The following is a 22,704-nucleotide window of genomic DNA, read 5'->3' as shown; positions in this document are numbered from 1 at the left end:
GGGGGAGTTAACGCGGTTGGATGTCTTCCTTCTACATGATCCATGAGGAATAAGATAAATAAGGAAGGGAACAGACAGGGCATCTATTATGATCTGGACTTTCATTTGTATTTTTGCACTGTCTCATTTAGTTCGTGACCTCCCCTGACGCATCGCCATCTTATAGGTGAGAGGCTTACCAATTCACCCCAGATCATATCCGGAGCTAAAGAGGGAAAAAACCCCACTGACATTAAGTGTGTGCCTTAATACATCCCAGGCACTATGCCAAGCACTTAACTCTGTATCCTCTCATTTCATGACCCAACATAGCAGGGATTTCCTTGCATCGTCCCCATTTTACAGCGGCGAAAACTGAGGTCTAGGGAAGTGAAGGCCATCGGCCTATAGTCACAAAGGGAGGAAGTGATGGAAGGCAACCCTGGGCGACTGACCATTCCTCTGTCTCCTCACCTGCAGGCTGGGTAGAACACGCTGACCTGCTAGGGTTGTGACAGGTGGGAGCGAGTTCGCCCAGGTAGGAGCTGTGAGAACACAGCCTGCCTGGAATTAATTGCAATGACCGTTAGTATTTATTAACCTGTGTCCCTGGACCTTCTCCGACAGCTAACTGCAAGGCTCCTGCCTGCCAATCACCCCTGTGGGCTGGCGTGCAGGTACAGGTGCATTCGGGATGTCTGGGAAGAGGAACTTTTTGTAGAAGGAACAAAACCCCCAAAGCAAGAAGGGGTTACCTTCTTGCAGCTCACCTTTGTGTCTTGCCCTTCTTTCTTGGTTCGGAGCACCTACGCAGGCCAGCCTCAAACCTCTGGTTTCACCTAGAAAAAGAAGGGAGAGTTACACCAGGAAATAAGACAATAAAACTCATCTTCGGGGCGCCTGGGTGGCTCAGTCAGTTAAGCGGCCGACTTCGGCTCAGGTCATGATCTCACGGTCCATGAGCTCGAGCCCCGCGTCGGGCTCTGTGCTGACCGCTCAGAGCCTGGAGCCTGTTTCCGATTCTGTGTCTCCCTCTCTCTCTGATCCTCCCCCGTTCATGCTCTGTCTCTCTCTGTCTCAAAAATAAATAAACGTTAAAAAAAAAAATTAAAAAAAAAAAAAACAAACAACTCATCTTCAAGCTTAAAATGTAGAGGGAGTGGTCTCTGAATGCCAGACAGCCTGCCAAGGACACAGGAGTTTAATAGTTGTTTATTCTTTTTTTCCCCACTTATTTTAGAGGGAGAGCGAATGGGAGGGGGGCAAGGACACAGAGAGAGACAGACAGACAGACAGACAGACAGACAGACAGAGAGAATCTCAAGCAGGCTCCACGCTCAGCACAGAGCCCAACCCAGGGCTCACTCAACCCAGGGATGATGACCTGAGCCAAAATCCAGAGTCTGACCCTCAACTGACTGAGCCAGCCAGACGCCCCTGATTATTCTTTAATATAAAATAAAATTACATTCATTCTGAATAAAGGCAAAAATCCATTTCCTATGTCCATCACAGACATGGCAAATGGAAGAATACTGTCAAAGAAATACAGGCTATCATCTCAATAAACAACACCTACAATAAAATGAAACAAATATTACATTGGCTAGCAATTTTTTTTTCAAGTTAAATCTTGCATTCACAGTGAATCTTTAGTAAAAAAAAATAATAATAATAATCTCTTGCCACAGGCCTGAGTTGTTCTGGTTTTGAGGGTCCTTTTACTCAAAGACTCCTATGACACTACTGAATTGTGTATGTTCTGACTTTATGGTATGTCTGAATTCATCAGATGGGATAAATCAGGAGGACCATCTAGCTCTGTGCCTGCCCCCTACCATTGTTATTAGCTTCACTTTCATTTATTCCTTTACGTGTTTCTAGAGAGCAAGGCTATTCCATGCCATCCACATAATTCCTGAGCATAGTTGCTGCTGCTGCTGCTGCTGCTGCTAAAATAGATATTTAATCTTTAAATCCAACCTCTGTTCAACCTGATTCAGACACCAGGAAGAGTAGTATTTCAAAAGGTGTTTAAGATAATAGCCCTATTCTAAGCTTCCCCATCATTAGGCTCAAAGAAATCACTCTAGACCCCCAGGTTGGCAAATGAAAACAGGGAGAAGAAAGAAAAGGGGGAAAAATAATACCATCAGATTTGAAACAGAAAACTTGTAACCTTCACTCACAAGGGGAAGGATTGTTTGGGTGGTGTTTTGTTCTTTCGCTGGATGCACACATACATCATCTTGGGGCCCGGATCACTCCCGCGGTTTCTAGAGTTATGGAAGACAGGGTCCATGCTGGTACTCTGTGGCCAACCCCATCCACCAATGCCCGCCAGCAGATCAGCATCCTCTGAGCCCCACAACTCCCTCCCCCAATCCTGGGGACATGCGTCTGCCGAGCCAGCTTCTTCCACCATGCCCAAGAACTTATCCCAAGAGCAACCTCAAATGCAATGTAGGGCTCTTGAGTACAGGGCAAGGAACTCAACAATTTTAGCTCCGCTGAGCCATGCAACACTTGAGACATAACTAGATGACTCACCCATGCTAGAAAGTTCATCAAAAAGAAGCAAAGCAAACCACAACGTATCCTCCAACTTCAACTTGGGCACCAGAATGGATTCCCACTCCTGTTACTGCTTTATGTAAGGGCACCCCCACGCCCAACCTGTGTTCAGTTCATTAGGTGGAAAGCATCCGATAACCCCATTCGAGTCAAAGGGCAGATGAGTGGAAATGCTTCCAGTCTCACCCTTCCAGGGGACATAGGACATTTAACACAAGGAGGTCTAAGCTCACCCTGCCCCCATGACATTTCGATTTAGCCAATGTAGTAGCAGACTTTGGGGAGTGGGGGCCTTAAACCCTACAGAGGGGGAGGAATGGTTCTCCCTGCCTAGGCTCCCAGACCACGCTACTCACTGAAATCACTCCCCTTGGCAGCTGGAAAATCCTACTGCAGCCTGGGTCCCACTCCCAGCAGCTCTGGTCGGTATAAAGTAAGGTCTGAGCATCGGGTTAAGGAACATGTTAAGTTCCCCCAGGAAAGTTTAACAAGCATCAAAATGTAAGGATCAACTGGAGAATCCGTTAAAATTCAAATCAACAAGTCTGAGGTGGCAGCCTGAGATTCTGCCTTTCTAATACTCTCCTGGGCCGGCCCAATGCTGGTGGTCCCACAGAACATGCTCAGTAGTCAGGGCTCAGCAGGGATGCCCTCAAACACCTTACGTCCCCTTCCGCAGAAACCTCGGGCAAACTGACCCCACCCTGCCCCACTCTCCCCGCCGCCTCTCCAGCAGGCCCCAAGACCTGCCCAGCTGACTTGTGGAATGCCAGATGGGTCACATCCCAAGAGACAGCTGCCCCTCTCCCCCTCCCCACTTAATCCAGTTCTCAGCAATCCAAACGCTAGCCTGAAACACACTCTAAGAAACACTGCGTTCAACGGAACAGTTCGTTTCTGCTCTGGGGGTTTTCCCCTTTGCTTTCTGTGTCAATGTGCCTATCCAGGGCAGGCGGGAAGCCTGGGGGACCATGGATACAGCCTCTCCCTGCCCACGGCACACTGGCTCAGCACCTGCCACACGGAGCCCTTCTGTGGCCACACACCCACCTCCCAGCTGCCTATCCATCCTCGGTGCAGACTAGGGCAGGACAGGGAGTGGATGGTGTTCCCTCGAAGGTGGCCAATGGCAGCCGGCCACGCCCGGCACCAAACCTCTGAGCTTGCATCGGGTTACCCACAGCCTGCCCCCAAAGGTCCCTCCCTTCCATCTGTACCCCCCACCCCGACCAGTTCCTTCCAGACATCTCCAGGGATACCTGAGCCAAACCCCACCTAGTGGCTCTTGGCCCAACCACCTCGGCCCAAGATGGAAGGGGCGGATCCTCCCCGATACCTGCGACTGAGCCACTGAAGGCTCCGCAGGTGAGGCCACAAGAAGACAGGAGTCTGGAACATGTCCAGGCCATGCCAGCCCACGCTGGTCTCTCCTCTCCACCCACGCTGTCAGTCTCACAGACAACAGAAGGCCACACGGTGCAGAAGACTAGGGGAGGGCAAGATCAAACGCCGGCTTTTAACACTTTGTAAGCGACGGGTCCCTCTTTGGCCAAAACAAGGGTTGCAGTTTAGGAGAATTCTTGGACCTTCTGAATGGGTCCAGTATCAGAGGGGAGTGACTTCTACAAAACAGGCCAGGGAGTTGTCAGCTGGCCAACCCCCCGGGCCCCATTTCTAAGAAGGTACCTAAGGCTGATACTCACTGAGCACAGGATGCAGTGCCCAGGACCCCGATCCACGAAAATGTTCTAATTTCTTATAAAATTAGAAGCAATAAAATGAGTATAATTTTCATGCCTATATAACAGTGAATCCAGCCTGGATGATATTCACCCTTAAAATCACTGCAATCATAACATGTCATTTTTAGGGGTGCCTGGGTGGCTCAGTTGGTTGAGCGTCTGACTTCGGCTCAGGTCATGATCTTGCAATTTGTGGGTTCGAGCCCCGCATCTGGTTCTGCGCTGACAGCTGGAGGCTGGAGTCTGCTTTAGAATCTGTGTCTCCCTCTCTCTCCTGCCCCTCCACAGCTCGTGTGCTCGCTTTCTCTCCCTCTCTCTCTCTCTCTCTCTCAAAAATACATAAGGGGCTCCTGGGTGGCTCGGTCGGTTAAGCATTCAACTTCGGCTCAGGTCATGACCTCACGGTTCGGAGGTTCGAGCCCTGCCTCAGGCTTGTGTGCTGACAAGCTCAGAGCCTGGAGCCTGCGTTGGATTCTATCTCCCTCTCTCTCTGCCCCTCTCCTACTCATGCTTGCGCGCTCTCTCTCTCTCTCTCTCTTAAAAATGAACATTAATAAATAAATAAATAAATAATAAATAAACTTGAAAAATTGTTTTTAAGTAATAAAATGTCGTTTTGAACTTTTTGGGGGAGGGGTGGGGAAGGAGCTCACGAAGGCAAAAGGGCCTAAGGTCATGAGCAGCTCATCCAGCTCGGAGTCTGACTTCCTTCCAAACTCCAACCTTGCCACCCTTTACGCAAATCCTTTGTTGAATGCCCTTTCTCGGAGACCCCCACCCCAGCCCGGAGGCCTTCTCCCAAGTGCCTCCCAACGACCCTCCCTCCGCTGACTCCGTCCCAAGTCCTTCTGTTCCAGGCAGGTGCACTGGGCCTGCTTTGGACCAGGCAGACAAGCTCCCACCCCCGCTCTGTAGAAGCAGCTCAGCAGCCTGGCAGACACAGAGGCATCTCTGAAATCCAAACACACATCAGCCCCCTGCAGCATAAACACTGAGCACACCTCACACCCAGGCCTATAAAAGATGATTGCACAATCTGATCTGGCAAATTAGGGCCACAGAACGTCTAATTCGTACAATGAATGCAAGGGCTGTATCGGCAGGAAAAATTAACCTGGATCTTTATTGGGATTCGCCCCCAGGTCAGGATTAGGGTTTATTTGTCTTCTTTAATTTTCTTGCTGAGGATGGGTAGAAAGGCGACCTCTGCTGCCCACCCCCACGCCCCCGCCCTCACCTCCCCACCCCATCCAGGTTTGGCTTTCAGACAAGCAAGCTGACCAGTGATCTTTCCCACAAACGAAGTCACTCTAGCTAATATCAAACAAAGCACAACTAGAAGAGACAGACAGATAGATACAGAGATCGATCGATCGATAGGCAGGTAGGTAGGTAGACAGGCAGTCAGTTAATTTTTCACAAAAGGAAAGTTGGGACATCCCAAACCCAAATCAAGGGCTTTATTTTATTAGTTGGCACTAACTCAGTACAAGTAAACAAAAGAACTGACATGCCCAGCTGGCAATTTACCTCCTAATTATTCTGGCTCAACTGTGAAATGTGTACTTGGAGAACAATCATATATACACATTCCCCTAAATACACTGTTTCTCTCTCCCTCTCTCTCTGTCCATCTCCTTCCCACCTCCCTTCCAAGGAGCCTTCCAAGAGGAGAGGCCTCTTAAGAGTCGGTTCCTACCTCCTTAGCTCATACACAGCTAGATCACCAAAGACCTGTTACCGGAAGGTCAGGGCAAGCTGACACCACGTGAGGATTATCCTTCACCGAACTGAAAAAAAGCACTGTGGCAGGACAGTGAGGTTTTCCCTCTCTTTCCCAGTGTACCTTTCTGGGGGTCTCCTCTGGGGCAATAAATTCCCTACCTGGACTCCTAAGTCAGCCCTACAGATGAAAGATGAAACACTGGTCAACAGAGCGGGATTTAGTGCTCACGCCTTAGTGGCTACTGCAGAGGGAAGTCTGTCTGCGAAATAAGGAGGTGATGAGCACAGAGGCAGAGGACCACTCGATGCCAGCACGATCTACCCCAGAAATGATTTCGGTGTGCCTCTCCAGGAGACTGCCCCGGCTCAGAGGAAAAGCGCGTGCTTCCGTAGGCTTTCATGTGGAGCCCACAGAACATTTGCTCTTATGGGAATTTATTGTATATGGACAACCTCAGCTCAGAAATATACATATGGGTGAGTGAGTGACTGTGTCTTTGTGTGTGGCTATGTATGTATGTGTATACACCCAGGACAATGAGTTTATGGGAAAACAAACCCGTTCTAAACAACAGCCTCTGACTTAAAGCAACAGACATGTGGTTTTCTTGTACCAAATCCATAAGGATTCTAGGTGACCCAGTTAAGAGCGGAGGAAAGGGGCGCCAGACCGTGCAAATTTACTGTCAGCTGGATTACAATCTCTGTAAAGAGCTCCAGCCAAATCTCAGATTCCGACTCCAAAAAGGTTGAGACGAGGGTATACTTTTAAGGAGACAGACATCCATTCCATGCCGACTGCTTTGAGGGGTCGTGGAAGGAGGAAGGAAGCAGCCAAGAAAAGCGTCTCTCTTTCCGAACAGTGACTACGCTGACGTGGGCTTTATTTTGAAGCACTGACCATTCTAAACCCAGAAAGACGGGCAAGAGGATGTCGAGTATCCATCAAATCCGTCGCAGACGGACAACACAGAGTCTTGGCAAATGATCAAACGTATGTCACACACTTCTGGGTTCTAGGGTCAGAGAGTCTAAGATTAAAATCCTAGCTTGACCACCAGCTAGCTGTATCACCATGGACCCCTTCCTGAGTGTCCATTTTCTCACCTGAAAAGCAGAGACAGCAGTAGTGACCATTCTTTGTCACTAGTAAGCCTTCCACAACGGTTAGCCATGATCATTCTTGTTATTTCTATTTGAGGATGTAAAACAGGGCTGCACTGGTCTGTATTTCACAAATGGGTTCTTGCTACTAAATTAAACCATTTGTTCAACTGTGTAGCATATTACCTGGTCAATGGAAAGTAACCGATAAATATAACTGCTATCAGTGTAAAAATAAATAGGTTACAGAATTGCATAGTCAGAAAAACAAACTTAGGGGCGCCTGGGTGGCTCAGTTGGTTAAGCATCCAACTTCAGCTCAGGTCACGATCTCGCAGTTTGTGGGTTCGAGCCCTGCGTGCTGACAGCTCAGAGCCTGGAGCCTGCTTCGGATTCTGTGTCTCCTTCTCTCTCTGCCCCTGCCCTGCTCACACTCTGTGTCTCTCTCCAAAATAAATAAACATTTAAAAAAATTAAAAAAAAAAAAAAAAAAGAAAAACAAACTTGGAAGGAGAAAGCAAAAGGTTAACCATTGCCATTTCTGGAGGGTAAGTTTATGGACAATTTGTTTCATTTCTGCATGTCGAAAGTGAACAGGCATCATTTGGAAAAGAAAAAAAAGTCTTGGTATTTAAAAAAAAATACAAAAAAAAAAAAGGGGGGCATTCATCGTCTTCAAGTAGAAATAAAGCTATAAATGCAGTTTTTAAAAACCAGCCAAGGGACCCCTGGGTGGCTCAGTCGGTTGAGCGTCCGACTCTCGATTTCCGCTCAGGTCATGATCCCCGGGTGGCGGGATCGAGCCCCACATCTGGCTCCACACGGAGCACGGAGCTCACTTAAGATTCTTTCTCCCTCTCCCTCTGCCCCTCCCCCGCTCACACTCTCTTTCTAGTTTTCAATTAGCAATAATCGCGCCTCGGATAAACCTCATTGGCTACGATACTGCCACTGCACAAAGCTCACACTCTCTTTCTAAACAAAACAAAAAACAACAGTCAAAACAGAAGTTGCAGGATTGCTTGTGAAATCAGAAAGAGATATTGCAAGCTCGCCCCAAAGTTGGGGTTTGAGACCAGATCTGGCAAGGGTGCCCCCTGGGACCTCCCGTGTGATCCACAGACCAGGGGTCAGACACACCCAGGCGGCGAGGGGAACAGCCCGCAGACTTCACTGACAGGAGAGCGGCACTTTCCACTGAAGGATACAGTCAACATTGGCTTGAACAGTAAACTTGACCAAGAATCCGAACTCAGCTGACAGGCTGCAGGCCAGAGGGTTAACAGACCTGCTCCGTGGCATTTTCCAAATACCTGTGCCATTATAGACAGAGGGCTCTGATGACACTAGCCGTTTTGGTTCAGGACCCACGGCCCCGTGCACTTCCCGGAGCCTGTTACATAAGCCCAGGCTGGAAACAGAGGCCAAGCTCCATGGAGACGCGGAGGCCACACCAGCAGTTAAGGGCCCGCTGCATGACAGCATGGAACAGGGAGGGTGGATTTGAGCCTGAGAACCAGGACCCTCATGGGCCTCACTCGGGGTGCCCAGGTTCAGGAGCGTCCCCCTAACCTCCTCTTCCTCCTGGGACCAGCATACAGGGGGACCCCACGGCTCAGGCCTCAGCCCAGCTGAACGGCCGTCCTTTCCTCCCGTTCTTGAAGACTTCCCAAATCCCTACCCCTGTCCTTTTCCCCAAGCCCCAGCGTGCAAGCCGCAGGGCAGGCTGATCACCGATTCCCCAAGAACTTCGAATTCTCCACCTCCAAAGGGAACTCCTGATCCCCTCAACCAGGCTCCCCTCGGAACCTCTCCATTTTCTGTGAAATGAATTTCACTTCAGTCCCTCAGTTATCCACATGGGCAATATTCCCCCAAATCACGTGAATCACCCTACCTCTGCTCAGTTCTTCTGCAGGTGGTGTTCATGATCCGTCTTCTCTTTTGTCCCCATGGCCCTGACCATAGCTTAGGCTCTCTCTAACCTCAGGTCCAGAACATCCCCATAATAAAAATGTCATTTGTTGAGCGTTTACTGTGTCCCAGCCTTTTACATGTGTTCCTTTACTTAATTCCCTCATCTTGTGCCGCGTCTCACCCTGTTCTCTCTCCCTCTATACACGAGCTCTATGTCTGAGCTGAAAAGCTCTGCAAAGTTCTTTGGTGCCTCGGGGCCCTTGCACGTACGGTGTCCTCAGCCTGAAACACTCTGTTTAACTTCAAAGTCTCAGCTTAGACTGCCACTTTCTTGCAGAGGCCGTCCATGATGACTCTATTACACGGGCCACCCAAGCAGTAAAACCCACTGTGTTCTTCACGGCACTTAACCTAATCTGAAATGATCAGATGTATTTATTTCATTTTAGTTTGTGTGTCTGCCTACAATCTTACTTCCAGGCCATGAGATTCCTGCGTGCGGAGATGATATCTGTTTGGTTCTCCACTGTACGATCAGCATACATTGTAGGAGGCAGCCCTCTTTTGGCTAAATGAATGACTATTAGTACCCCTGCGTGAAAGGTAAGGCAACTGACATACAGAAAGATTTACAACTCGCTCCAGGTCACGAGGCTAGTAGGCAGTGGAGTCCACACTTGCACCAAAGCTCTTCTGGATCCAAGGGGAAAGCTGACGGCCACCTTGCTATTCTGCCTTCCACGCTGCAGTAACCCCCCATGTGGGCTTTCCACCTGCCTGATCCAGACCCTTCTGCATCGCTCTCCTAGTTTATCATTCTAAAATACCAACTACGTCTACCAAACTCTGCTCAACCGTTAATCAGCGGCTCCCTACTGCCTTCCACGCAGACTGCACGCGCCCGCCTGAAATCAGAGGCCATCTACGCTCTGTCCTTCCTCTTCTCTCCCCAGCCTCGTCGGCAGGATTTTTCTGCTTCTTATCTAATCTTCGTTCCCCACACCTGCAACGCCTCCCTCCCTCTGCCTCTCCCTAACACCTTCCCTTGAGGCCCAGCCCTGGTCCCACCTCCCACGAGAAGCCGCCGGACTTTCCAGCCTTCGGTGGTGGCTCGCACTTGAGCCACAGTATTACTGGCCGCCCCACAGGTGCCCTGAACATGAGGTGAAAGAAGGAAGAGGTTCCCTATCCTGTCTCCCCCCACTCCTGCCTGCTGCAAAGAGTCTTAAATTCCTTCAGGGCGGGCAACATACCTCCTGCGTTGGGATCCCTGGAGCCCAGTATAAACCCTAAATGAGAGGAGCTTTGTTGCTGCTATGTGCCATACTCTGGCCTGCAGTCCTCCAAAGATGGGGGTGCCTGGGGAGCCCGGGGGGCTTAGTCAGTTGAGCGTATGACTTTGGCTTAGGTCGTGATCTCATGGTTCGTGAGTTCCAGCCCCGCGTCGGGCTCCGTGCTGACAGCTCGGAGCCTGGAGCCTGTTTCGGATTCTGTGTCTCCCTCTCTCTCGGCCCCTCCCCTGCTCGTGCTCTGTCTCTTTTTGTCTCTCAAACCTGAATAAACATTGGGGCACCTGGGTGGCTCAGTCGGTTAAGCGGCCGACTTCAGTTCAGGTCACGATCTCGCAGTTTGTGGGTTCGAGCCCCGTGTTGGGCTCTGTGCTGACAGCTTGGAGCCTGGAGCCTGCTTCGGGTTCTGCATCTCCCTCTCTCTCTGCCCCTCCCCTGCTCATGCTCTGTCTCTCATGTCTCTCAAAAAATGAATAAAAATTAAAAAAAAAAAAAAAAGCTAAATAAACATTAAAAAAAAATTAAAGACAAAGATGGGGTGACGGCACAACGGCAAAGCTCTCTCACTTAGTGCCCTTGGAGGCTGGCTTCTCAAGCCTTTCCCACCCCACCTCCACCTGGAACTGCTAACATTAGGGCTACTCTGAACTCTCTCCTGGGTCTTCCCTGAGCAGAGTCTGTGACATGAACCTAAAGACGGAGCCTAACCCACTGGGCTTAAAAGGAAAAAAAAAAAAAAAAAAAAAAAAAAAAGTTTACAAGCCCATCCGGTTTTCTCTTTTAAAACGACCTCTTTGCCCCCAGGGACACCTTCTGCCTATGGTGTCAGAAAGGAACCCCCCCAAGTACCCCTCAGGAGGGGAGCATCAAAGCGGAGCATCCCTGGGCAGGGATCAGGACGGCCTTGGGGCTAAGTGTTTGCTGAGGGCTGCTGGGCAGAGGTGCGAGAGGCTCCCGGTCCCCCGCCCTCCCGCCAAGTCTTGGCCTCCACGTGCGTTGGTTTCACCGTGGTTAATGGAAAATAAAATGCTCAACTCAAAAACACTTTTCCGACGGTATTTTAAGGGAATATGAGATCACAGAAAATCAGGGAGGTAAGTTGAAATGGTGTAACCCCAAGCCACATTTTTTTTTTTTCAAAGAATCCCCTGAGACGGGGGGGTATGTATCTGGGGAGACCTTACCCTAGAGGCTACCTGGGCAGCAGCGACCCTGATGGTTGCCACGAAAAGTCATGATGGTACCTGAACCCACACCCTCCCTGCAAACAGCCTCCTCCCCTCTGAGGCCCAAAGGGACCCCGAGGTCCCTTTAGCTTTACAAAAGCTGCCAACAGCCCCCACCCCGCTCTTGCCAGCCAGGTCAACACTCTGCCTCTGCCAGAGATACCAAATGTTTCCTAAACCCACCCCAAGTCCAGCTCCCTGAGCTATGAATAGTTATTAACATTAACTCGGGGCATTAATTAAAAACCGTTCAGCCAGGCAAATTCTCATACTTTTAAAAAGTCATTTGGGTAATCGCCTTTCCATGCCACAAACTTTCCAAACGACTGACAGGTTGACATTTCATAAGGTTGTTTGTGTTAATCAAGAAGAGGGAAAGAGCCGGTGTGGTTCCCCAGTTCATTTTTCAGGTGCCTTGATTTATTGATTGGCCAATCCCCACTTAATAGCTGTACAGCAAGGCTCGGGGAGAAAGAGGCCCCCACGTCCCCGGGGCTGGGGTCGGGGCTGGCAAAGAGGGAAGTGCCCCAGGGCACTGCCACGGCTGTCTCCAACTTCCTCCCCTCTCCCAACACCCAGCAATCAGCTTCCCCTGGGACGTACCGTAGAACCTCCCAAACTTTACTCTGGGCTGCACACCCCCTGTCCACCAATGAAGGGCTACTTCCTGCACAAATATCCAATGGGGGGGGGGTGCTATTTCGGCAAACTTAGGAGTCCGAGGGCAGTGGGGACTAGGCTCTTAAACTCTCAAACTTCTTTCTTAAAGCGGGAGAACCCAGAACCAGGCTGGAGTGTGTGAGTTTGAATCCCACCTTCACCATTTACCAGAAGTCTTGGACTTCTCTGTGCCTCAGTTTCCTCATCCGTCAACAATTTGTGCAGTAACTATAATATCTACCTATACAGTTGTTTGGAAGGTTAAATTAATATTGCTAAAACGTTTGCAACAGGATCTGGGGCATAATAGATCTTCCACGTTTAAAAGCCTTCACTCCTCCCTGACACACACGAATCAGGACCTGGCATTTAACTGAAAACAGAGTTGGATCTGTCCTGGCTGACAGGAGCACAGAAGGCCAGGCCTTGCCCATTCCAGCCATCCGCCCCCCCACCCCAGGTTTCCTGTTTCCAGGGGGCCACCACAGCCCCTCCAAGGCCCCGCAGCGTCCCGGGGCACAAAGTGTGACAGCCACCGCTCGTGCTGAGGCCTGAAAGCACTCGACTTGCCATTTGACACCACAAGCCTGCCCACACCACAAAGTCTTTTGTGGAAACACAAAGAAGCTCTCCCAGGAGCCGGTGTCCAGGGGCAGGCCGACGACACATGGCCGGCCAGGGTGCGGCACGAGGTTGGTGAGGCAGTACACGTTCACCACCCAGCCCTTCCTCAGGACCACACTGTGACCTGCCTGCCCACCTGACACAGAGAGCAGCCACCACGCTGAAGGGAAGGAGGGGTTTTCTTTTCTGGTTTTTGGGTTTTTTTTTTTAAAGTTTACTTATTTATTTTGAGAGAGAGAGTGCGTGCGCACAAGTCGAGAAGGGGCAGAGAGAGAGAGGGAGAGAGAGAATCCCAAGCAGGCTCCACACTGTGAGCACAGAGCCCGAGCTGGGGCTCAAACCCACCAACCGTGACAGCATGACCTGAGCCAAAGTCAAGAGTCAGATGCTAAATCGACTGAGCCACCCAGGTGCCCAAGGAGGGGTTTATTTTCTTCCTTCCTTCCTTCCTTCCTTCCTTCCTTCCTTCCTTCCTTCCTTCCTTCCATCCTCTCTCTCTACTTCCTCTCTCCTTCCTCTCTCTCTTTCTTTCTTTCTTTCTTTCTTTCTTTCTTTCTTTCTTTCTTTCTTTCTTTCTTTCTTTCACATTGATTCATTTTTGAGAGACAAAGAAACACAGAGGGTGAGCAGGGGAGAGGCAGAGAGAGAGGGAGACACAGAATCTGAAGCAGGCTCCAAGCTCTGAGCTGTCAGTACAGAGCCCAACATGGGGCCTGAACCCACGAACTGCGAGATCGTGACCTGAGCTGAAGTCGGACGCTTAGCCAACTGAGCCACCCAGGCGCCCCAAGGAGGGAAAACCACCACAAAGCCTTCCAGCAATCCTACAACAACAAAATACGACCCACACAGGCACAGACCTTATCTAAACTCACTGCACACCACAGACACCACGGACGCATGTCAATGTCAACGTAGCACCTACTGTGTGCCAGATGTTAGTACAGGCACCAGAAATACAAAGCATATGGGACACCCGGGTAGCTCAGTCGGTTAAGCCTCTGACTCTTGGTTTCGGCTCAGGTCGTGATGTCACAGTTTTGCGAATTCAAGTCCTGCATCGGGCTCTGCGTTGGCAGCATGGAGCCTGCTAGGGATTCTCTGTCTCCCTCTTTCTCTCTGCCCCTCGCCGCCTCCCCCCCCATCAAAATACATAAATAAACTCAATACAAAAATTTTTTTGAAAGAAATACAAAGCACAGAAAGGAAGGTCCCAGGCTCCCCAGAGCAGAAAACCTGGTAGGAGAGAAGAGGTCCAAAACAACTGACGCTTTTATTTTGTGATATGTATTATGTGTGCATATTACATATTATAATACATATGTCATACATATGTCCACATGCACGGATACCTACAAGAGCGAGGAGCTGGGGGAGAAGGAGGCGCCCACCTCCGTGGGTTGGCAGGGTGGGGGCACCTCCGTGGGTTGGCAGGGTGGGGGCACCTCGGCAGGAGAGGAGGAAACGGTCACAGGGTCATTAGCCAGCAGGTTCACTTGGTTTCGGTGGAAAGGAGGATGGCAGGCATTTCTGCGCGGGAATCACGCTGGCACTTTCTCGCTGCACCATCTTGGGTTTTTAACACCTTTTTGAGCATCAGTAAAAAGCGCATGATGCACAGACACCCCCACGCAGCAGGCAGGCAGTAGGTGATCAATTAATTGCCAAGGAGAGAAAAGCGAGAAAGCTTGGCCGAGGCGGTGCCCGAATGAGGCCGTCGGGAGGTGCTTGGCTGGGCTCAAAGTCAGACAAGCAAGCAAGAGGCCCTCATGGGAGCCCGGTGGCAGCATGGCCCCGGCCGTGCTTTTATGCTGTTTTACCAGCCCCATCGGCAAAATCTGGGCCATCGTTCCTCCTCCTTCCTGTCTCCCGGGGATGTCTGGGGACACATGAGAACCAAGCTGGGGCAGAGAGTGGGGTAAGAGATCTGTGATTTCAGAAGAAAGGCAAGCCGTGAGCTGGAAGATTATTTAACTCATGGACAACGGTTGTGATTTCTTCAGGCTTATCAGGAAATCCTCACAGAAAAGAGGTTATTTAACGGAGACCGGGAAAGAATGTGCAGATATTTTAAAATATTAAACGTAATTACTAAAGCCCCATAATATGATGCCTCCTTTTCTGAGCTCGGCTGATTTTAAAGCCTTGAGTAGTAACCAGAAGCCGGATAGATCACAAGCTTGTTTAACTTGGCTCCCTGATCCCACGGCAACCAACCCCCATCTCAGGACCGGGCATCACCGACTTCTGTTTGGAGTATGATCTTCAGAAAGAGTGACTTAAACTGAGAGTCAGAGGTCATTCCAGGCTTCCAGTGAGACCCAGGACCTTCCGGGACACAGCTGAATCTGCCAGTCGATAGGCAGGAAGGCTCGTGGGGAGGGGTTGGGAGAGACAGAGGGCAAACTGGGAGAGGTCCAACCTCCTGCCAAAAGACTCAGAAACCCCCAAACACGTAACCAACCGGCCTGCTGGGGAGCGGTGATTCGCACATGAGGGCGTGCGTATAGAGGAGCATGGAGTAAACACACCTTGCCACCAAGGGCTCAGAGTATAATGCAGAAACTCCACAAAACCCAACTGTACTGGGCTCACAATGCACAGACACAGGCTGCAGAGCCATGCCTTACAGCGAGACTCGCACAAGCAAAGTCTTATTAACTTACGGAGGTGAAGGGTCGAGTTTGTAACTGGGGAGAGATTGGGTATGCCCGTCGCCTTAGATGTTTCAGAAAGAACTGGATAGAACGGCGTCTGCACAGGCATCAGTACAAGCTTTGGCACAGGTGGTTTCCCGTATGACTTGGTGGACGTTCACGTCCTTCTACCTAGCTGCTCTGGGCCCAGCCACCCCCCCCCCCCAATTCTCTCATGGTTCCTGCGAATTTCTAGCTGGATCTGTGTTATAGGAACTTAGTGGAGCTGTCTTACTGTCCTCACAAGGACGCCCCTTGAAGGCATAAGCCACAAGCCAACTTACCTTTTTGTGCCGTTGGTTGTAAGTAAAATCCTTCAGAGTCCCACCCTAAGAAACCCCACTTCCCAAAACTTCCTCTATTTTGATGGGGATGGAGAGATCATTCTGGTGTTTTGTGTGTAGGAGGACGTAGGGGAGTCCAATTCTTCCACCATCCGATTTCACGCTATTTCCAACGAATGACAGGCAAACTTTAACGATACATGGTCAAGAGAGTGCTGGGAGAACCGGAGGTGGTAACTTATGCCACCAAATGGCTTAGAAGCCTCATAAATTAGAGAAGATGATGTTTTCCACTCCTTCTTTGGTACAGCAAAAGCTACTGGTTAGCTTTGCAAACAGACAGCACTTGCAGTCAAGGGCAAGAGGCAGCAGGGAGCAAGGGGGCAAAAAGAAGACAAGAGCCAAGAAGCCCGCCCCTAGAGAAGGGTTCTCGACCTCAGCACTAGAGACATTTGGGGCTGGATCATTCTTTGTGGTGGGGTCTGTCCTGTGCCCTGCAGGGTACAGGATGTTGAGCAGCCTCCCTGACCTTACCCACCAGATGCCAGCAGCAACCTCCAGCTGGGAAGATACAAAATGTCTCCAGGTCACTGTCCAATGTGCCCCGGGGGAAGATGCAAATGTTCCCCCTGGGGGAAGACGCATAATGGCCCCTGGTTAAGAACCACTAGACTAGAGTCAGGTTGGCCACAGATTAGCAATGGGATCTGAAGGCTGTCAGGGGTCTCTGTTTCTCACAGGCTTTAAAGTTCTAGACCGCGAGATGAGGACCCTGACTGTACCAGTGTTTCCCACACTAGGGGTGATGCACCCCCTAGGGGTACCTGAGATAAATGTTGGCCACGCTCTAATATGGCCTTAAATGACACCGGGTCACGCAGAAGTGCTTTCCCCTTTTCTGCTCTCTTTCCATACTGATCCAAGCAGGAAAAGCATCCCCATTTGGTGTTTTCAGTAATACCTCTGCAAGTCCAACTATAAGAAGAGAGAGCAATTCTTAGGCACAGAGACTTGGGAAAAGTCACAAAATCTCAATCTTTTATGATTCCACTGTATTTTCCACTTATGTCCAATGGCCTCTGATTCCATTTCTGACAGTGATGTGGATTTTTCTCTTAATGTATGTTTACTTTAAACTATGAAACCACGTAGAAAACTATTAAGAAAACAATAGTATGGGGTGCCTGAGTGGCTCAGCCGGTTGAGCATCTGGACAGCTCTCGACTTTGGCTCAGGTCATGATCCCAGGGTAATGGGATCAAGCCCCATGTTGAGTTCCGTAGGGAGTGAGAGTGGAGCCTGGTTGGGATTGTCTCTCCCTCTGCCCCTCAGCCACTCTTGCGCTCCCTCCCTCTCTCTCAAAAAATTTTTTTGAAAAATTTATAATAAAAAAATAAAAAGAAAATAACAGTGTGTGTGGCTACACGGCAAAAATCACAAAAGTCTTAGGAAGTGTTTGGAAGAGTTAACTCTGCCCTTCTTCCCCCATCAATTTCTAACCCCCCACTGGACATTTTCTTGGGTGCCCAACATTAACCTCAAGACATGAGGCGAGATTAGTAATTTGAAAATTCTTGAATCCGAGTTCCCTCTATGGCTCGGTTGTAAAGGTTGGTCATTTGTCATCTGTCATAGGTTGAATCGTGCCCCCCACTGAACAAATTCATATGTCCAAGCCCTAATCCTCAGTACTTCAGAATGTGATCTTATTTGGAAATCAGGTCGTGGCAGATGTAATCGGTTAAGATGAGGTCCTACTGAAGGTGGCCCCTGCCATGATGTGCCCGGTGTCTTAATAAAAAGGAGAAATCTGCATACAGACAACACAGGGACCATACCGGGTGGAAGTGAAGGCAGAGATGGGGTGATGTCTCAACACACCAAGGGCCACCAAAGATTGCCAGCAAACCCCCAGAAGCCAAGACAGAGGCATGGAACACATCTCCTTCAAACCCCTCAGAAGGAACCAGCCCTTTGACCTTCTAGTTTCCAAAGCTGTGAGACCCTACATTTCCATTGTGTAAGCCAGTTTATTTGTGGTACTTTTTGTAACATTAGCCCCAGCAAAACTAACACATCATCTTAAATTGATTTGCTAGTTTGGTGACTGTATTTTGCACTCCTGAATTTCCCTGCAGGGCAAGAAATGCAGACATACCTGCTCAAGAACAGAGACAGAGAGAGCACGAGGCGGGGCGGTGGGGGGGGGGGTGTGTGCAGAGAGAGAGGGAGACACAGAATCCGAAGCAGGCTTCGGGCTCCGAGCTGTCCGCGCAGAGCCCGACGCGGGGCTCGGACCCACGAACCGTGAGATCGTGACCCGAGCTGAAGTCGGATGTTTCACCGACTGAGCCACCCAGGCGTCCCGTCACCATCAGTGTTTACATACATCTTAATACGCCTGCCGTATGTAGATCTTCACAAACTATATAAATTAGCTCTTTGCCTGCTGCATTCTCTTCTCTGCTTGTCTACACTATTTCAGCCGCTAGCCGTGAAATATGGGTGCCCAGCTTCAGCATCGAGGGAGGCCCCAGGGTGGAGGCAGCAGAACGGGGCCTAGAACGCAGGTAGCTGAGCACAGGTGTTATCACCTAGAACTCAGAGTCTGTAGGATGCGTGCTGTTCCCCCTAAAAAATGTCCTAGCCCCCCTAAAAAACGTTCATACCAACTGGGCCTTTCAACCGGAAGGTTCCAGCTACTTGCGGATGCTTAGAGCTGACTCCAAAGGGCCAATATGGAGGCACCTGACAATTTGTGACCAAAACCCAACTCTTAATTTAAAAGGATGCCCTGGTGAGTAATTCAAAGCACACAAAGCCTTTTGAGCCCTTCTGCAGAAAGCACCATGTGACGTGGTCACGTCACGGGCGGCCTTGGAGGTGACCGGGGTCACCTCTCACTAGCCAACAGCGACAGGAACTAACGGCTCACCCTGTACTAACACCACGTCAGAACTCAGGACTTTTAGATGCTTGCCACGTGGCCAGGAGACTGCAGCCCTGTCTTTTTGGATCAGAAAAATGCCCCTATAAGCACCCACCTCTGCAATATACAACAACAACAACAACTAAACAGAACCCATGATCGCGCTGCATTGTGTCTCCATCTAACATAAACATACCATAACCCCACACCTCTGATCACAACCGTCCATTTGAGAGATCAAGAATCAGGCTAGAATGTTAAATAGCATTCCTTTTTTCTCCCGTTTCTGGGAGTGGCCTAGCACGACCCAGAGCCAACGGAAGCGTTAGGAGCCAGACCGCACAAATGTCCCACTGTACCCACGTACATCGTTCCCCCAGCACCCGTCCTGGAGGCATTAACCCAAATAGCGACTGGGCGTCCACGGTGTGTCAGACGCTGTGCTGGGAGCTGGGGCTCCGTCAGTCATACAGCGGACAGAGTCCCAGGCGGGGGCACCGGTCGTGAATAAGTACACACAGGCATTCAATTATCAATCAAGAAGCTTCTGGGAAGAAGCACAGAAGAACGATGTGGGGGCAGGAAGCGAGTTACAGTGACAGCAGAGGGCCCCTCTCAGGGAATGCCACGAGCCGTGTGAGCTAACATAGGGGAGCTCCCGCCTTTGGCTGGACCCCAGGCATAACTGGGGTGGACCCCACTCCAAGGCCACACTGCAGAGTGGAAATTCTGAAACAGTTAAAGCAAAATATAACTAGGCTTGAGAGAACACAAGACCCATGAGGATACAAGCCAGGGGAACGCAAACTGCAGACATGACCTCAAGGTAAGGTAGGAAACTCAGAGCGTCCTTGAGACCAATGCCTCATTCTAGCACCTACCGCTGAACTGAGGCATACAGCAACAGGTCTTAAAGGGACCACGCAGAACCGTGAGATTTTACCCCTCCGGTCCACTGGGTTCTGGGAAGGCATTGATGAGGGCCTCGAGCATGACCACTCAACATTTTATCACCGTGAGTGAAGCTTAGTTAAAATAAAATTAAATAAGTAAGATAAAGGTTTCCGGATTCCTTGTCCCTCATTGGGATAACCCCCCAAGGCAAGCCTGGAAAATCCCTAGGCTGCTAGGTCACTGGGGCTCAAAGTTCTCCTCTTCCCAGCCCCACCCGCCAGTGGAAAAGTACTGGCATATGGGGTGGCTGGGTTTCTTCCAGGGGTCCCTGCTGGAGACACGTCCGTGCCCCGCTACCCACACCCTACAGGGAAATCCCACCGCGCACGGGGTTGAGCCCCAGCCTCCCCCTCCGGCCCGACTGGTTTCACAGCCTTGAACAACCCTGCCCAAACAACCAAGCAGTCAAGTGTGGCCAGCGGCCAGGAAAAATGCCTTGAAAAGCAGTGAGCTCTTCAGACGGCTCACAGCTTGGCTGGGACACCGCCCCGTGTGGAAAACGAACACGAAGGTCTGGTGGAGCGAGGAGGGGAAGGAGGCCTCGGCACCCCGCAGCCGGCCTCGAACCGGAGGGCCCAGCGCCGCGGGACACGCGGTGATCACGAAGGGGGCGCTTCCCGTGTGAACAGAAAGTTCTGGAATGGGAAGGCAGAGGTGGGCGACAGTGGGGCACAAGGGGTGGGGGGGGGGGCACCAGGACCTTCGTGCCTCTTTTCGTGAGATGGCATACCTGACCGGCCAGGGCACACCTGGACGCTGGGGCAGGCCAAGCTCTCCAACAGTCGCCCACTGTTCCCTGAGTGGAGAGGCCTGGCAGCCGCACTCCTCCCAGACAGGGGGGTTTTTCTCCTCCTCAGTGGGGCCACGCCTTCCCCCAGGCACATATTCCCTCCGTCCAAGGGTTTCGTCCAAGCCCCAGGCTCTGACCACAAAAATCGCCCTTTTCTTTGGCGGGCTCACCTCAGACGTGAGGTCCCGGAGAGCCAAACCGCCTGCTAAAAGGACACCCCCAGCACATTTCTTTCTAGTCAGAGGGTCCGTGGCTGGCGGCCACAAACAGCACGTCCTCCCCCGTCCCCCCAAGCCCGGGGCCCTCCCGAGTGGCTCCCTTGGTTCCTGCTTTATTTGTGGCAGAAAAAGCAGTTGCCTGAAAGGGCTCTTGGCTTCTTTAAGGTCCTCCAGGTTGACCCAAAGCAAGCTGGGCAAATCTCTGGTGCGACGAGCCAAGCTGTTGAACACAGAGCTTCAGGTCTTGGTTCCGTGGGTGCCGCGGCACCCACCCCAGCGTTTCTGGCAACCGCCTTCCCCCTGTGAGCCTCCCACCCAGATACTCCAACGTGCTCCCGGCAGTGGTGGTCGAGGGGAGCGGGGGTGGTTCACCCTAACGATGGGATCTGGAGGGACCCCCCCCCCCCCCCCTTCACGGGAGCCTAGTGGATTTCTTCTTTTAAAAAATCGTTTTCTTTTTTTTTTTTTTGGTCACACAAAACCTGGTTGTGAAAGGAAAAGAAAATGCCAGCCCTGTTTGACAGACATCAGATTTATGACCATTTTTTAAAGCCTCAAGTACGTCACAAGAATTGGCCCACCCACTGTACTGCCCAATTGTAAACACGGCCGGGTGCCCACTGCCTCTCTCCCCCTATCGAATCTGTGGTCCTCCACCTCTGAACAGCCCTTGTTTCCCTCCCTCAGTCTCTGGAGGGTTAAAGAGATGCCTGGCTGTGTATGTATATACGGGGGGTGCACCATGGAGCTCTCTGGGCTAAACCCCCAAGACAAACACGGCCGACTCACACCTCCACTGCCTGCAGGCAGGCCTCAGATGCTAACAAGCACAGTTGGGGCTCATGGTCTGCCCTGCCCGTCGTCGACTTCTCCATCCATCTTACACTCCACAAGTCAGGAGACCATTTCTCCCCCCCCCCCCCCTCCCCTTCTCTCAACCTACAAAGTCAGTAAACTGTTGTCAGGCTTGGCGATAAATTTATGAATTTTGGCCTCCGGATGGGGCTGGAAATAAAAGTAAACACAGGGCACGAACCACTGTATTTCAGGTTTGTGCCCCGTGAGGCTGACTCTGCAAAACCATAGCCGAGGGAGACTCATTTGCCCTTTTCAATGAGACACCAGGAGACAGCTTTCCTCAAGGTAGGGATGCTATTCTGAGCAGGAAAGAGAGGCCAGCGTCCTGTGGAAATTTTAGGGTAAGGACTGGAATGCAGTGATGTGGCCCCTTATTCAGAGCCGTGCGCAGTCCGGCCCCCCGCTCTGGCCCAGGGGGTCCGAGTGGTATTCTCTGAGAGTTCTGGCTAGGACCCAAGCCTGGTTGGGGGGAAGTCTTCAGATCAGAAAGAATTTTAAAAATCTCTATCATGAGATCCACCTTCCTGGTATCATTTATCCAGAAAGAAGAGACGGGGAGGTGTTCAGAAAAGAGGCAAAGGGGTCAAGTGTAAACAGACAGGTCTGTCTGTTCCAAACACGGATCAATAGGTTTCATGTGATTCTGTGGGTCAAAAAACTAGCGGGGCTTGAGGGCCTTTGAAATCTGAAGTCTCACTGATCTGTCCATAGTGAGGAGCAGGGGAGAAAACAACACGGACCTCTGAAAAACGCAATGTGTTAGCAGCTGGCATTTCTTTTGCTTTTTCTTTAGAGGGAGATTGAGAGAGAGGGAGAGAGAGAGAGAGAGAGAGAGAGAGAGAGAGAGAGAGGGATGGAGTGGTAGACATAGCGTTTGACTGACGTGGATTTACCGCATGTCTTTCTGGAGCGTATTTGCTTAAGCAAAGTAATAAAACAAAAATTCATAAGGCAAAGGTTTTCTTGGTAACAATTCAGTGGAAATATTTGTGAAGTCGCGACCAACTGCACACAGTGAAGATGTTCCCCCTGGAAATGGCTTGGCAAGGTGACAGGCTGGGCATGTGGCTCAACAAGGGGGCAGTGGTCACTACAATCCACCTTTGTTCGGTCCCAGAGAAGAGGCTAATAATTC

The 22,704-nt window shown here is 50.7% G+C and overlaps 1 long non-coding RNA gene and 1 pseudogene across 3 annotated transcripts in view; both read right to left on the bottom strand.

The window, feature by feature from the left end:
• LOC131497348 (uncharacterized) overlaps positions 1–22,704 on the bottom strand; it is a 434,038-nt gene that overhangs the window by 294,827 nt on the left and 116,507 nt on the right. For all 3 annotated transcript variants that reach the window (XR_009254911.1, XR_009254910.1, XR_009254909.1), the window contains exon 2: positions 750–818. This is a non-coding gene — a long non-coding RNA (uncharacterized LOC131497348). The remainder of the gene's footprint in view (positions 1–749; positions 819–22,704) is intronic.
• Positions 8,011–8,087, bottom strand: LOC131498683 (U4 spliceosomal RNA; annotated as a pseudogene).

The sequence above is a fragment of the Neofelis nebulosa genome, chromosome 16 (assembly GCF_028018385.1).
Source record: "Neofelis nebulosa isolate mNeoNeb1 chromosome 16, mNeoNeb1.pri, whole genome shotgun sequence".
Classification (NCBI taxonomy): domain Eukaryota; kingdom Metazoa; phylum Chordata; class Mammalia; order Carnivora; family Felidae; genus Neofelis; species Neofelis nebulosa.
The sequence above is the reverse complement of the archived record's forward strand: the minus strand, read 5'-3'. Positions and strand labels throughout refer to the sequence as shown.